A 12,928-nucleotide genomic window follows, 5' to 3' on the forward strand; every position below is an offset into this window, starting at 1 on the left:
CTCGAACGCCGTTACCTGCCACCTCCCGTCCCTGTGTTGGCTTCCTGTGCCGTCATGGTTTCTTAGATGACGTACTTGACGTAATTGTTATCGTTGACGTCGATGGCGTCGGTTCCGTCCACAACTGGCCGACACGGCTGGTGAGCGCGGCAGAATCACGGAAAAGTCTAGCAACGCTGTCGCATTAAAAGTTTAGGAGGCGGAGGCGAATGGCTGTCTATGAGTTCGCCAGACGCGGTGCTTTTCGGCGCCCCGTTAGCAGAGCCTGACAGAACGAAAATACGGAGTGTATATTCGGCACCTCGTGTTACCGTATGCTTTTTTTTTTTCTTTTACGTTCACGCGTGCGCTCGCGTGACAGTGAGGAGGTTGTCCTGCAGATGGAGGGAGAGGAGGGGAGAAACTTTATTGGAGCGGAAAATGCTATTGTGGGTGGCCTTCCCTTTTTCGACGACTACAAACCCACACGTACTACACCACAACCATTCTACACAACATATCACCAACCATGTACCCCTACGAATTCCCATCCTGTAAAACCCCCAAAAGTACATACTACCTGCTACACCTAGTCTGGGCAATTGCCCCTACTACCCAAACCCCATCCCTTCCGACGTGGATAGAAAACAAAAAATTAGCGCCGATTGGTTGCCTCGCTCTGTCGTATGTTTTCTTCTTCTTTACTTTCATGGTGGGCACTTTCCTGGCAGGTTTGAAAGCCTGGACACGTCTTAATCATTTCACATTCCGCTCAGCAAAGAAATGGCGCAATATCGCCTCCGATAGCATCGCATTGCGCATCATTCTTGCTCCCAGCAGCGTATGTTAGGTGACACAATCTCGCCTCCACTTGCATCACATTTCCAGCAGTCTTTTTGCGCAAGCGTGACTGTAAGGCCGGTTTCGATGGGTTTTTTTTTACCGTGTGCATGCAACGAATATCAAGCTAAGTGCGAACGAGGCATACCCTGATGTAAAGAGTATACCTGCAGTAGTCTTCACAGTGGCCCGGTCGCAAAAAGTCTGCGTCTCAAACGAGCCACAGATGCTCGCATGTCGAAACGTCACGGTGGGTTCGCTGCGACGAGGGATGCTCCAAGTAGCTCATCAGGAGGCCAAGCGTCACGGATCACCGGTGGGCCACAGTTCACCCGTGACCACCCGTGGGTCATAGGTTGGTCATCAATGGTTGGCCACCAGAGACGAACCACATGGGATTTACGGGTGTATCATAGGGATCCACCAGTTGGATCCACCAGATGACTCACGGGTTGGTCCCGGAATGAATTAATGTGGTTCACCAGCGGCCCACTAATTTCTTTCTAATAGGTCAGCGACCCACCAGCGAGCAGACCCACCCCGTAACCCACCAATAACTGATGAAATTTCCCTTTTTAGGCTGATTCAAGGACATATGGACGGCCAGACAGACAGACAGATGGATGGATGGATGGATGGATGGATGGATGGACGGACGGACGGACGGACGGACGGACGGACGGACGGATGGATGGATGGATGGATGGATGGATGGACGGACGGACGGATGGGCGGACGGACCCAAATATCAACATTTACGTAGCTTAGGAAAAGCTATAGTATTTAAAACTTCTGCTGAAGTACGTGCGTGACGGAGTATTGTCACAGCCACCATCATGGCATCCTCCTCGCTAACGGGATGATCTGGAGGGAAGAGCAAAAGGAGGAATAAAGGGCTGTGTAGGGCCATCCCGCTGTTCACAAACGCGGGGAATTAACGAGGGATGGGATACCGCTCCTCGTGGGAGATGTAGTAGCAGATGTTGGAGTGGAAGGATGTCTCTCTTGAGCGGCTGCGGGATCCCTCTCCTCGAATGAAATGGCACATCCAGCGCACCATGCATGATCTTCCTCCCCAAGAAAAGACAATGCCGCGCCACCTGTTCCTCACTAAGTTAAGAGCGAACTGAAAAGAAGTGCATCCCTGTGTTTGCATGTTTATGATTACGTCAAAATATTTGTAGAAAGAAACTTGCACAGAGCATTGCGCTGCTTTTCTGAGATATGCGGAGCATCGTGTGTGGAGACCCATGACGTCACCTATGCAAGAAGAGGGTAAATTTTGTTACGATGCCAGACATCCACATCGCAACTCACGTCCGACTTCAACTCCTTGGCATCGGCCTATGGGCGGCAAATATATGTTCTTCAGGCGCACGACGACGCCTGACTTCACGCATCCTTCCGAGTCTCAGCTCGCGTTCCTCGGTGGTTTCACGGACACGCAGCTGTCGGTCGGCTTCCCGCTTTTTTTGTAGGCGCCGTTGCTTCTCATCGTCCGCCTTCGTTGAGTATCGGCGTCTCTCGGCAAGCTCACTGCTTTATAGACTGGGTGCTATTGTGAAGAAATGCATACTGCCGCTCCTCCGGGCACATGTGGCGCGGGTTTAGCTCCTTGCGCCGCAGACAATGCAATGTGGCGCGAGCACAACATGCGCATGCCTTATAATTGTGGCCCCTTCAAAGAAGGTGCGAATGTGATGCAGTTGGCACTGCGACTGCTTGAACGGGTGCCGCGGTTTAGCTGCTGCTTTTGTTACGAGGCTGGACAGATAGCGACAGAGGTAGATAAAAATAATTCGCATCAAAATTCAGAAGATATTTCTCCGAGGGTTTTTGAAGGAATAGGAAGCATTTAATCAATGGCGCAGACACTTGCCATCAGGCACCTGCCCGTTGATAATACTAGTGTGAATTTTCGCGACCTTCATCTTACGTCGAGGTGTCTTTGGACCTGATCACTAACACCAGGGGCGTGGGCCACGCAGCATAAGCCAAGTCATGAGCCGCTCATACGGGAAGCCGCAGCGCGCGCTCAAACCACCCGAACATATTAACTGTCGCCTATAGGATCACAGCGCCATACAGCGTACCTTTTATATATTTTAGAGCGTGTCTGTTATGGGCGAACTTCCCCGTGTTTTGTGCGTGCGTAGACCGAGAAAAGCCGCTCTCCTTGTCCGCCCTTCGGTAAACTTTCCCCCTTCGCCCACCTTTTCGCCTCCGGAGCTTCATATTTTGATATAAGAGGGTGTATATTGTCCACAAAAATGTCTTCCCAGCAATGCATTTGTGTTTAGAAGTGAAGCCGGCTTTAAGGAGGCCCGTGTAAGCTTAGTCTTTGTAAGCTGGCTTTCCCGCATTATATGATGCACAGTGAAGCTTCCTCATGAAGAAAAAAAAAAAAAAGGCGGCAATGAACGTGAACGCTGAGGAAGGAGACCACCGACGACGATCTGGCCGCGAACGCAAAGCGTAAGTGCAATGTCCGTCGGGACCACGGGTACCGCAAGGTGGAAAATGCAGAACGTCGGTGTGGCTACAGTCCCGCTGAAACGCTTTCCCGGCGTGACTGCGCGGTGCGAGCGGGAGTTCGTGGCCAACCAATAACACACAAACAGCTCCGTTGGGCATTCACCTCCACAGGGTGGAATGGCACTGAATTAATTGCTTTTCTTCTTTCTTTTTTCTTATCGCGTGTTCTTAATTAGCCAGGTTTTTTTTTTAATTTGCTTTCTTTAAAACCACTAGAAGGTGCGGCTTAATTGGAAGAGCGCTGTCGTTCAAATATGCCCAAATATGCCCAAGGCCACCTGTGCGCTAAAAATATTGTTGACGTGTATCAGCCATGCCAGCAGTTTTACTAGTTTGGAGTGGTCCTGGATATGCATATAGTTCGCGTTAATGCTGATTGTTACGGCAAAAACCACGCTTGGTGCAAAGGTTTACAACTCTAGTGAGCTGAAAACGGCGTCAGAATAGCGGCGCCAAGAAATGGACGCCAAGAAACTTGCCTGTGTTCGCAAATATATGCTTCGCCTAAAAATATTCAAGGCGGAACTGTGGGGTTGAGAGAGAAAATTGAGCCGCCTATACCTTCGCAAGATCGCCAGCAGTACAAGAGCGTTGCGCTCTTCATTTTAGTCACGTTTTCGTCCTTCTGCATACGGCTGGCACGTTGCCAGTCTCTCTCAAGAAGCCGGAAGGTATTTCACCGCCGAGGTCCTTTGAGTACGCGCACAGGAAGGATCGCCGGTCAACTCATCACTTCAGGCACTACGCCTCATTCAGCGTGGCCAGGGTGTGACTGTGCCGCCTCTCCACACGGTGTCGTGTTCGTTGCCTCGCTTGCGCGGTAGCAGCTTATTTGAAAGCGTGTTTTGCGCAAAGCTCTCGTGTTTATTTAAATTGTAGATTTACCTGTTTTACAGTGAAGCTGTGTATAGCCACCCTCCGTGGGTGTTCGATGTCAGTGCGTCTACGCGTCGCGCCGACACGAAAAAAGCTTTCGTTTCCAGTTTCTCGCGGATGCTCTGTAGCTCTCAATTTAGTGTGGATATTTTGGGGGAAAATCATACTGAAATTGGTCGCTAAGATGACTCTAACATTACGCCGAGTTTCATCTATTTTCAGCGATCACGTAGTACACAGCGAAGTCGCAAATATTGCGGAATTCCCATCTGCTGTCAATACACGGGTTTCTGTGGGAGGGAAACGGACAGCCCCATTATCGTCCGGAAGAATGAAACTCTATAGTCCTTACATTTTTGATTCAGCCGATTGGCTGGGAAGTATGCTCGATCCAAAATGACAAACAGACGTGTTTTGTTTCGTGCGCTCCTTGGACTGAGGCCCAGGCAATCGGCGCTCGTCCCGTCGCCTTCTTTGCCTTTGTCCTGTCTGTGCGCGCTCTTAGTGAGCATGAATCAGCACCAACTCGCCCAGTTGTGTGTTCTTCTGCAACGCATATCGTCGCTCACGTCGAGGCTCGACGGCCATATACCACAGCTTTACTGCTAGTCCTTCTTCACAGAGTGGAAGGGCAGATTGATTTTTTTATGTTAAATCAGGTTAACTCCTCTTTCGGAATTTCACGCAACGTTATCATGATAGCAAGTGTTTGTTTCGCTCCACAATATTGAAGGAGTAATGTTAGTGGTAGCGGGTTTGGCTGAACCGGAACTAGCGGGCATAGCGGAACATGGGGTGCTGGAAAGAGGAAGATGTTAGGCGGACAACGTCAGTGCGGGCCCGTGAATATTATGCCCTGCACATAGTTATCTAAATGTTGAAAAACAGTTACACATGTGTAATGCCCCACGTTTCCCTAGAGGAGAACTTCTCCAATGTAGGCAACTGCAGTTAGATTGTGCAAACTCTCACATTACATAATGTAAATTTCAGTTTTCAGCGGACTGAACATTCTTGAACGTTCGCTAAATAAGTTATAACCGGGTTTTAAGCATTATCACGTCTCATTGTGCAAAAAGGTTTACGCTACCTATTCGCAATACAAAGAGCACATTCGTGTTGCCCTCTATGTTTCCTTCCTTATTTCTGTGTTTTAAACTAGGAAATGGCGAATATAGTAGAAAGAGGTGCTGCCTAATGTTTTCTTTGCATCAGTATGGTTCGCGCCGTTTAGTCTGACACGCAACCGTACCCAGTTGATATGCATTACTTCTTCTTCAAAAAAAAAAAAAAAAAACGGATGTCTTCGGTACTGCTTTCCACCAGTATGGGCTGCAACGCGCCCAAGAGTACACAGATACTTTGGGCACCTTTCCCGACCGATGGTGGTGATCTGATAGGCGGTGAACGCCAAGCCCGCTTTACTGCAATACACCGTAAAAACCAGTCTTTGCGACCAACAGAGCAAGAGTCGGACGAATAACGAGGATACGTACATGATTGGACACAAAATTACCTTAAAGGGGGTATAAATAAGAAACTTGATTGTCTCTCAAGCGTTGAGCGTGGCCGAGCATGCTAGTCGGTCTGCGGAATGCCGTAAAAAAAAAAAAAAAAAAAAAAGAGACGTAAAAGCCCCCGGCACGCTGTCATGCCGGCCGGCCTGAAAGCGGGCCTGCCAGCCAGCGGGAACGCCGTTTAGCGAGCATGCTGTTAATCGGGCATGGTAAAAAAAAAAAAAAAGTGGGCAAGGTGTTCGCTCGTGAACGTATAACGACGCCGCAGAAATCTCGTCGGTCCGTTTCTTCGCAGTTGCACCTGAATTCCAAATCGCTGCCTCAAAGTGGACACATGAAAATTCAGGAATGGCAGTGCCTGACACGCACTTAGTCAAAAAAAAAATACATCTGCTTTGTGACATCATGAAATTCAAGACGTCATGCTTGCATGCATTGCTTAGTGTCACAGTACGGACCACTCACAGCACAGACCACAACGGACCACGTATGCTGGACTTCGTCATTGGTCTACCGTTGCTGCTGCTTTGATGGCAGTGACTTTGTCATTCAGGCGCGCTGAGGCGAAGCAGACCAGCCGAGGTGTGTCGGTGTGTCGTCCTCGGAGGATGTTGCCTCTGAGGCGACAGTTCGAAGCAACGCATTCTTCACATACTCGCCCGCTATTCATCCATGCCTGAAATGAACCTATCGTTGCCTTAATTATCGGCTTGCACTGTTTAATGTGACCGTACGCGGCCCGAATGCCATAATACTGTTTTCCTCGACGTATGTTTAGAAGGCTGATCAGGTGCATTTCACAAACTCTGGTGTACTCAGCGTTGCATGTACACAGCCTGCTCGCGCGCCTTTCGATTTCGTCGCGTCCAACATCATTCCTGCTCTTGCCAAGAAAGCGGGGCAATCGTCGATACCACTTGGACCTCAGGAGTGGCCCCGGGAGGTCGAACCGAGACATACAGGTTATAAAGACGTGGTATCAGCGCTTTGCACACGCGGGGAAGTCCCGCTCGTAACGTCCGCTTTGCGCGTTGTTTTGATTGCGATGATGAAAGCAATAGGCTGCCTGCGAAGGTCCTGCTTTAATCTGGATGGTGGCCAATTTTACAAACTGGTTTCATCCGTAGCAGATGACAGCCTTGATATTCGGTGTTCCATTATAATAGCTCATAAGCTTTACCGAGAATTGTCGCAGTGAATGATATCGAAGTTCGCAGCCTTGAGCAGCTATTCTCACCCCGTTCAGCTTTCACTCACGTATTTATCTCTTTGTGTTTCGTGACTTCGTTCTTATTAAATGAAAGAACATTATTCAGGTCGCTTATAAAGAAATGGTGGTAGTGTGTGCGCCAATCCCTGCGTATTTATGAGCATTTATGCTTGTAACAATACTCGTGGTATTAATGCTTGTAACTATACTCCTGGAAATTTTCATTCATACAGCCATCATAAAGGTATTTATGGAGTGAAAGACTACCCTGCTATCGAATTCGCTTTCGCCCTGAGAAAATGTGGGTGCCCTTTTGCACCCATTCTCCGCGGCTATCGTTACTGGTCCCCGTAGCAATCCACTTAGGCTTGCACTCACCGCAAGCGCAGCGCTGCGAACAGACAGGACGGGATACGCAGGACAAGCTCACACTCGTAAGGGCCGCTTCATTAGCGCAAAGAAACAGGCATGCGCAGAAGTGGGCAGCGCTGTGTTTCTGTGTATGCCTTTCTTACCGCTCGTACAGGGGCAGCTGGGAGTGAGCCCTGGTCCTGTGCTCACTTGTCTTTCTTGTCTGTCCGCGCTGCCGTTACGACGAACCCCCACCAACTAATTAGCCTGCCACTTTTATCCCAAAGACCTATGTTGACGCGTGTTAGTGTGATTATGCTTCTCATCTCTGTCCGCAGGTATGTTTCCCCGAACCCATCTCTTACGTTATCGATGCCTCTCTGGCTTGATTCTCCTGCCATCCGTTCATATTTATTTATTTATTTATTTATTTATTTATTTATTTATTTATTTATTTATTTATTTATTTATTTATTTATTTATTTATTTATTTATTTATTTATTTATTTATTTATTTATTTATTTATTTATTTATTTATTTATTTATTTATTTATTTATTTATTTATTTATTTATTTATTTATTAAAATACTCTCAAAGCCCGAAGGCGTTACAGAGAGGAGTGGTTAAATTCATACAACAGTAGTTACAGCCGTTTTGAATGATTTAGAATCCAGAATGCTGGCGATGGAGGCGGAGAGGTGGTTCCAGTCGTCGCAGGTCTTGGGCATGAGTTTGCGCGACAGTTAGGAACCCCTACCTTGTACGTGTGATCGTTACGTTTGGAGTTGTAGGATGGAGCAGAAATGAGAGCCTGTTTTAGAATGGGGTTAGTAAAGTAAATCTTGTGGAAAAAGCACAAGCGCGCAATTTTTCTTCTAGCAGCAAGGTCACCGCGTGTAAGAAAACATTTGATTGACGTGATGCTAGCGGTTCGTGAGTAATTTGTGACAATGAATCGAACAGCCCGGTTCTGAATGGCTTCCAAGGATGAAGACAACACCACCATATGAGGGTCCCTAATCGATGATGCATAGTCCAATTTTGATCTAACAAGGGGTTTTAATAGTAAGAGCTTTAAAGACACTGGAGCAAGAGCAAAATTACGGCTTTGATGATTCCAGCTGCATATACTCTCCATACCGAATGGTTCTGATGCTTCCAGCATTGCATGGCAATTCATTTTTCATAGAACTGATACAGAGGCCTGAAAAACTATTAATCTCTGGTCTATTTCACCCTCCTTCCCGTCACTTTTTTTTATATTGAGACGTTTATTCAGTACGTCCCTGACGCCAAGTAAAGCATCAGATCTGTGAGTCTGTGACCCAACTCGTCGACGTTCCACCTTCGTTGCGCAGTTAACCATTCGCGCCATGACAATGATTTTAAACTGCTCTAGTTCTCATGGGATGAAGCGGCAGTTCCACATTACACGCATACCACATTCATTAATGTCGTTTCTTCAATTCCGCCCTAAATCTTTGAGCTCCAGGCTGTAGACTGGAACACTGGTCCAGTATCGTTTATCAAAGACAGTTTAAGGAGCTGCACAAAGCACCCCAAATTCCTCCACATCTCTGATATATGAAAAAAAGGAAATTCGTTGGCAAGGGAGACCTCTCCGTAGTTTACATTGATCTGCGACGGTAAGAATAGATATGATGCTTCATCTTCTGGCCTCGAATTTAGTCGAATTTAGTTTTTTTTTTTGCGCTCTTTGTTCCTTAGTGCCACTAAAAATACATCTACTACTCAAATTTAGCCAGTCAGCGTCGTCACATGCCAGCGTGAAAGAGCTGCTAAATATACTACAGGAAAAAGATTACTATTTCCCATCAGCAGGACAGCCCTCGCTCTACACGAATCTCTGCACTGTAGGAGGAAAGGCCAAGAAGACGTTTGCTCATTTTTTCAACCCTCTCCCTAGCAAGCGTCGGCTTGTTCGCAAAGCGTATATCAGGCTCCGGAGCACTGCTGATCACAGTCGAGAACGCGGCCTGAGTGTCTCGCCCAGTAACCTTCAACTCGTCTTGTTAAAAAACAAAACGAATCGATGACCCTAACAGAGCGCTCTCGGTTCGTGGGCATCGCTTGGCGGTTTAATTGCACTACGGGGCTACTACAGCCAGCCTTGAGGCATATGCCCCAAGAAAGCGAGGGGGGTCGACGGCAGAGATAAACATCCCCTACACGTCGCGGACGTCACGCCCGCTATTGGTGTCGTCTTTCCCTGTCTTCCTAGCCGCTGTACAATCGCCTGGTTTACTTGTCGCACAAAGACTTGCCAAGGGCGCCCACAAGAAAACACGCTCGTCCTTCTGGAACCATGGCGTCCGGGACGCTGCGGCGTTTATCTGCCCCCGAGTTCTTTCAGTTGAGGCCAAGTATGAACGCTGGAGCAGGACGAGCTGCCCGGGGCCAACTCTGCGTCATCGGTCAAGCAAGGATTGTGTTGCCCCAGCGAAACAGTGCAACTGGTACAACGTCCTCCCCGTGACAAAAGAAGAGGTTCATCTGGCAAGCAGGACCGGTTCGTAGCTGACCTCTTTTCTTGAGAAATCTATAGCTGTGTGGGGGTGTGTATATGATGCTTCCGTTTTATGCTTGTTTATTTCATAATCCCGCTTATTAGTGCGGACATATAACAGTCAGAACCATGCGTGTGACCGTATACATCCGCCGTCTGCACTGTAGTGAATAAGAAACAAGGTGCTTCTTCCGATCGTTTTTGTTGCATTGTGTAAGCCCGTGTTTACACGTCGTATACCAATGAAAGGAGGTTTCTCGAAATGCACAATGTGCTCTCCAACTTTTGATACCCCCTTTGGCCTTAATTGCCGCTTGCTAAAGAGAACAGGAATAAAGCAAGCACCAGTGCATGCGAAGACCGTGTGGACAGCCCGCGCCGTTTCAGTGGTCGTTCTTGCGTTTGCACCTTTCTCGCCGAGAATACGCCTGTATTACATATTTTGCCCCCAACCGCGCAACTCTGCGTAGGTATCGCACGACGCCGTGTTTTCTTCTGTAATACTGAGAGTGAGGAGCAAGGAGGAGAAAGCTAACGACGTCGTGTAGGCACCTACCGAGAAACTCCGCTCAGTTTCGCCGCCGAAACTTCAGCGCAGGAACTTTCCCTCATATCGGCACGAGTTCAACGCAAGTTTAGTCGTCAGGAGGACGAAACCTGTGCTTATTGACGTCACGCTTACTACGAACGCGGAATTCGTAGACGCAGCGTCGGACACCGGACGCGCGCTGCTCTCGCGGCTCTCGCGCGCTGCTCTGTCGCTGCTCTCGCGCACTATAATATAGTGCGGGCGAAAAGATGGGGGCAGGCACGGCGCCAGCCTAAACTGCGCAATGGGTAGCAAGATTATAACGCATTTGGGCACTTCAGGCGGAGCGAACTTCAAGCCTACCAACTGGGCAAGAGCGTCTGCCTTACTTTTCAACCGGAACTCGCTCCCGGCCACTGGTCTCACTCAAGAGTACGGGCCGTCCAGTCAGAAAAAGCGCCGCTTGTTTACGAGATTAGCTGTGACCGTTTCGCCCGCTGCCTCATTTCCCTTGTTTCCACACGCACGATAGCAGACTAGGCAATAGCCTGGCTAATATTCCATCCTTTTTTCCTTCTTTTTTGATGTCTTAGTAGGGGTAGGCAGCACGAGCCGCCGGCTGAGCGCGACGATGACCCCGCTTCATATTACCGACTTAACAGGGAGTGCTAATACCACAAAGAAACGCTTCATATTGCGACCAAGATGAATGCGGTGATTTTTTTTAGTATTTGTTAGTTATTATTGCTGTTTGCGTGGGTAGATATTACTATTTTCCCCGGTCATCGACCTTCCCTTAGCGTGCTAGCCTCAAGCGTGTTCAGCCAATTCCTCGGAAGGTGGTATCCGCTTGTGGGAACTTTGAGCGAGGCTGGTTTACTTATTATGAGCGGGTTCTAATCGGGAATCGATTGTTTCTCGTCACGCACTGTGTCACGGCCGCTAACGGATTGTCCGCTAGCTGCGATCCATTGTAAGGTCGCCGCGTGCTTCCGCCCGGCCCTCACCGACGTCCCGACCGACACTGGGTCGGCAGGCAGTCGATGAGGATAGCCATGAAGCATCGATTCCCGATTATAGCGGGCTCAGAAAGGCGTCGAGCGATATTGGTAACGTCAAAACTAATGTTTGCGTTTAAATTTATTCACCTTAGCCCGTATAAATTTCATTACAGGAAAATGAACACATAGTAGTCTTTTTTGTTGTTGTTGTTGTTGCTCTTTTGAAAGGAAATTTTCCTCTCGGGTATTTTGTGTCCAGAAATGGTGCTGATGCCACTGTCTACAGCATCGGCTGTCGACTGGGGCAAACAAGGAAAGGAAGAAATCAAATGATATCTTTGGCAGAGGTAACGCGCCGTATATACTTTAAGGTTGCGGAATAATTTAGACCACATGGTGTTCTTAAGATACTCCCATATTACTCAATGCGTGCACGTGTTTGTTGCTTCCGGAACGAACAATGCCTCAAAGTTTTCCACGGGGCTCGCAAAGGTTGACGGCTCGATATACCGAACCGCCCTGTTCACTTTTTTTTTTTTTTGCTGCCGTCTGCATTTTGTTGTTGTTTTTGATCACAAACAGGCAAATGCACTAGAGAAAACAGGTAACGCGGTTGGAGTGCAGAGAGAAGTGTTGGCTAACCGCCGCGGTGGCTCAGTGGCTAAGGCGTTGTGCTGCTGAGCACGAGGTCGCGGGTTCGATTCCTGGCCGCGGCGGCTGCTTCTCTGATGGATGCGAAAAGCAAAAACGTCCGTGTGTACGAGATTTCGGCGCACGTTAAAGATACCCAGGTGGTCAAAATTAATCCGGAGCCCTCCACTACGGCGCGCCTCATCGCCTGCGTTGCGTCGGCGCGTTAAACCCTAGAATCAATCAATCAAAGGGTTGGCTAAGCAGACAGACGTGATTGTCACTACTGATTTCTACAGTCAGCAAGAAAAAAAAAGAAGAGAAATGCGATGTCGTCGTTTCAGAGTGGAAGAAGGTCGCGCGGGTTTCTTGTAATCCTTCAGCTGATAGGAGGAACGGCCACCTCTCCCAGTGGTGTCATGCTCGTTTGCTTATCGAACGCATCTGAGCCGAATGGCGCCGTACGCCCTTCCTCGTCCCCGCGCATCTGCTCGTTTCGGTGCGATGCGATAAGCCGTCATGAATCGTATTTGCATCTGCACCCGCCCAGAAACGCTGGGAAATGAACTTGCTGATAGCGCTTCCAATGGTGTCTCTATTCCGAGCTATCGGAAGGATATCATTCGTGATAGATAGGTTTTCCAAGGCAGCGTTTTTCACTGAGTAAGCGGGCGGTTGTAGCCAGACCACGCCGGGATGACGCATTGAAGTGACGTCATCACATGGAATAAGGCATGACCCTCACCCGTGACCCTCGCTTTATCCACGCAAGTGGAAACAGAAAAATTCAAATGTTGCGGTTTTACACTCCGAAGCTGCGGCACTTGGGCTTATGAGGAGCACCGTAGGGTTAGACAACCGAAAAAGTTAGACCACCTAACGATCTTTAAGGCGCGCCGAAAATCACGACATATGGGCGTTTTTTGTTTTG

The 12,928-nt window shown here is 48.5% G+C and overlaps 1 protein-coding gene across 8 annotated transcripts in view; it reads left to right on the top strand.

Annotated features, from left to right (window-relative positions):
- LOC144148562 (E3 ubiquitin-protein ligase MARCHF8-like) overlaps nt 1-12,928 on the top strand; it is a 190,236-nt gene that overhangs the window by 40,313 nt on the left and 136,995 nt on the right. Inside the window, exon 1 of one of the 8 annotated variants that reach the window (XM_077680095.1) lies at nt 9,621-9,840. The exons of 4 other annotated variants lie outside the window; for them this stretch is intronic. The gene's annotated coding sequence lies outside the window, so the exon portion shown is untranslated. Of the gene's footprint in view, nt 1-9,620; nt 9,841-12,928 lie in introns of those variants that run through there. 3 more of the 8 variants (XM_077680116.1, XM_077680145.1, XM_077680172.1) reach the window with 3 other exon arrangements.

This window comes from Haemaphysalis longicornis, unplaced genomic scaffold, assembly GCF_048455015.1.
Source record: "Haemaphysalis longicornis isolate Haplotype H1 unplaced genomic scaffold, Haemaphysalis longicornis Haplotype H1 scaffold_1, whole genome shotgun sequence".
NCBI lineage: Eukaryota > Metazoa > Arthropoda > Arachnida > Ixodida > Ixodidae > Haemaphysalis > Haemaphysalis longicornis.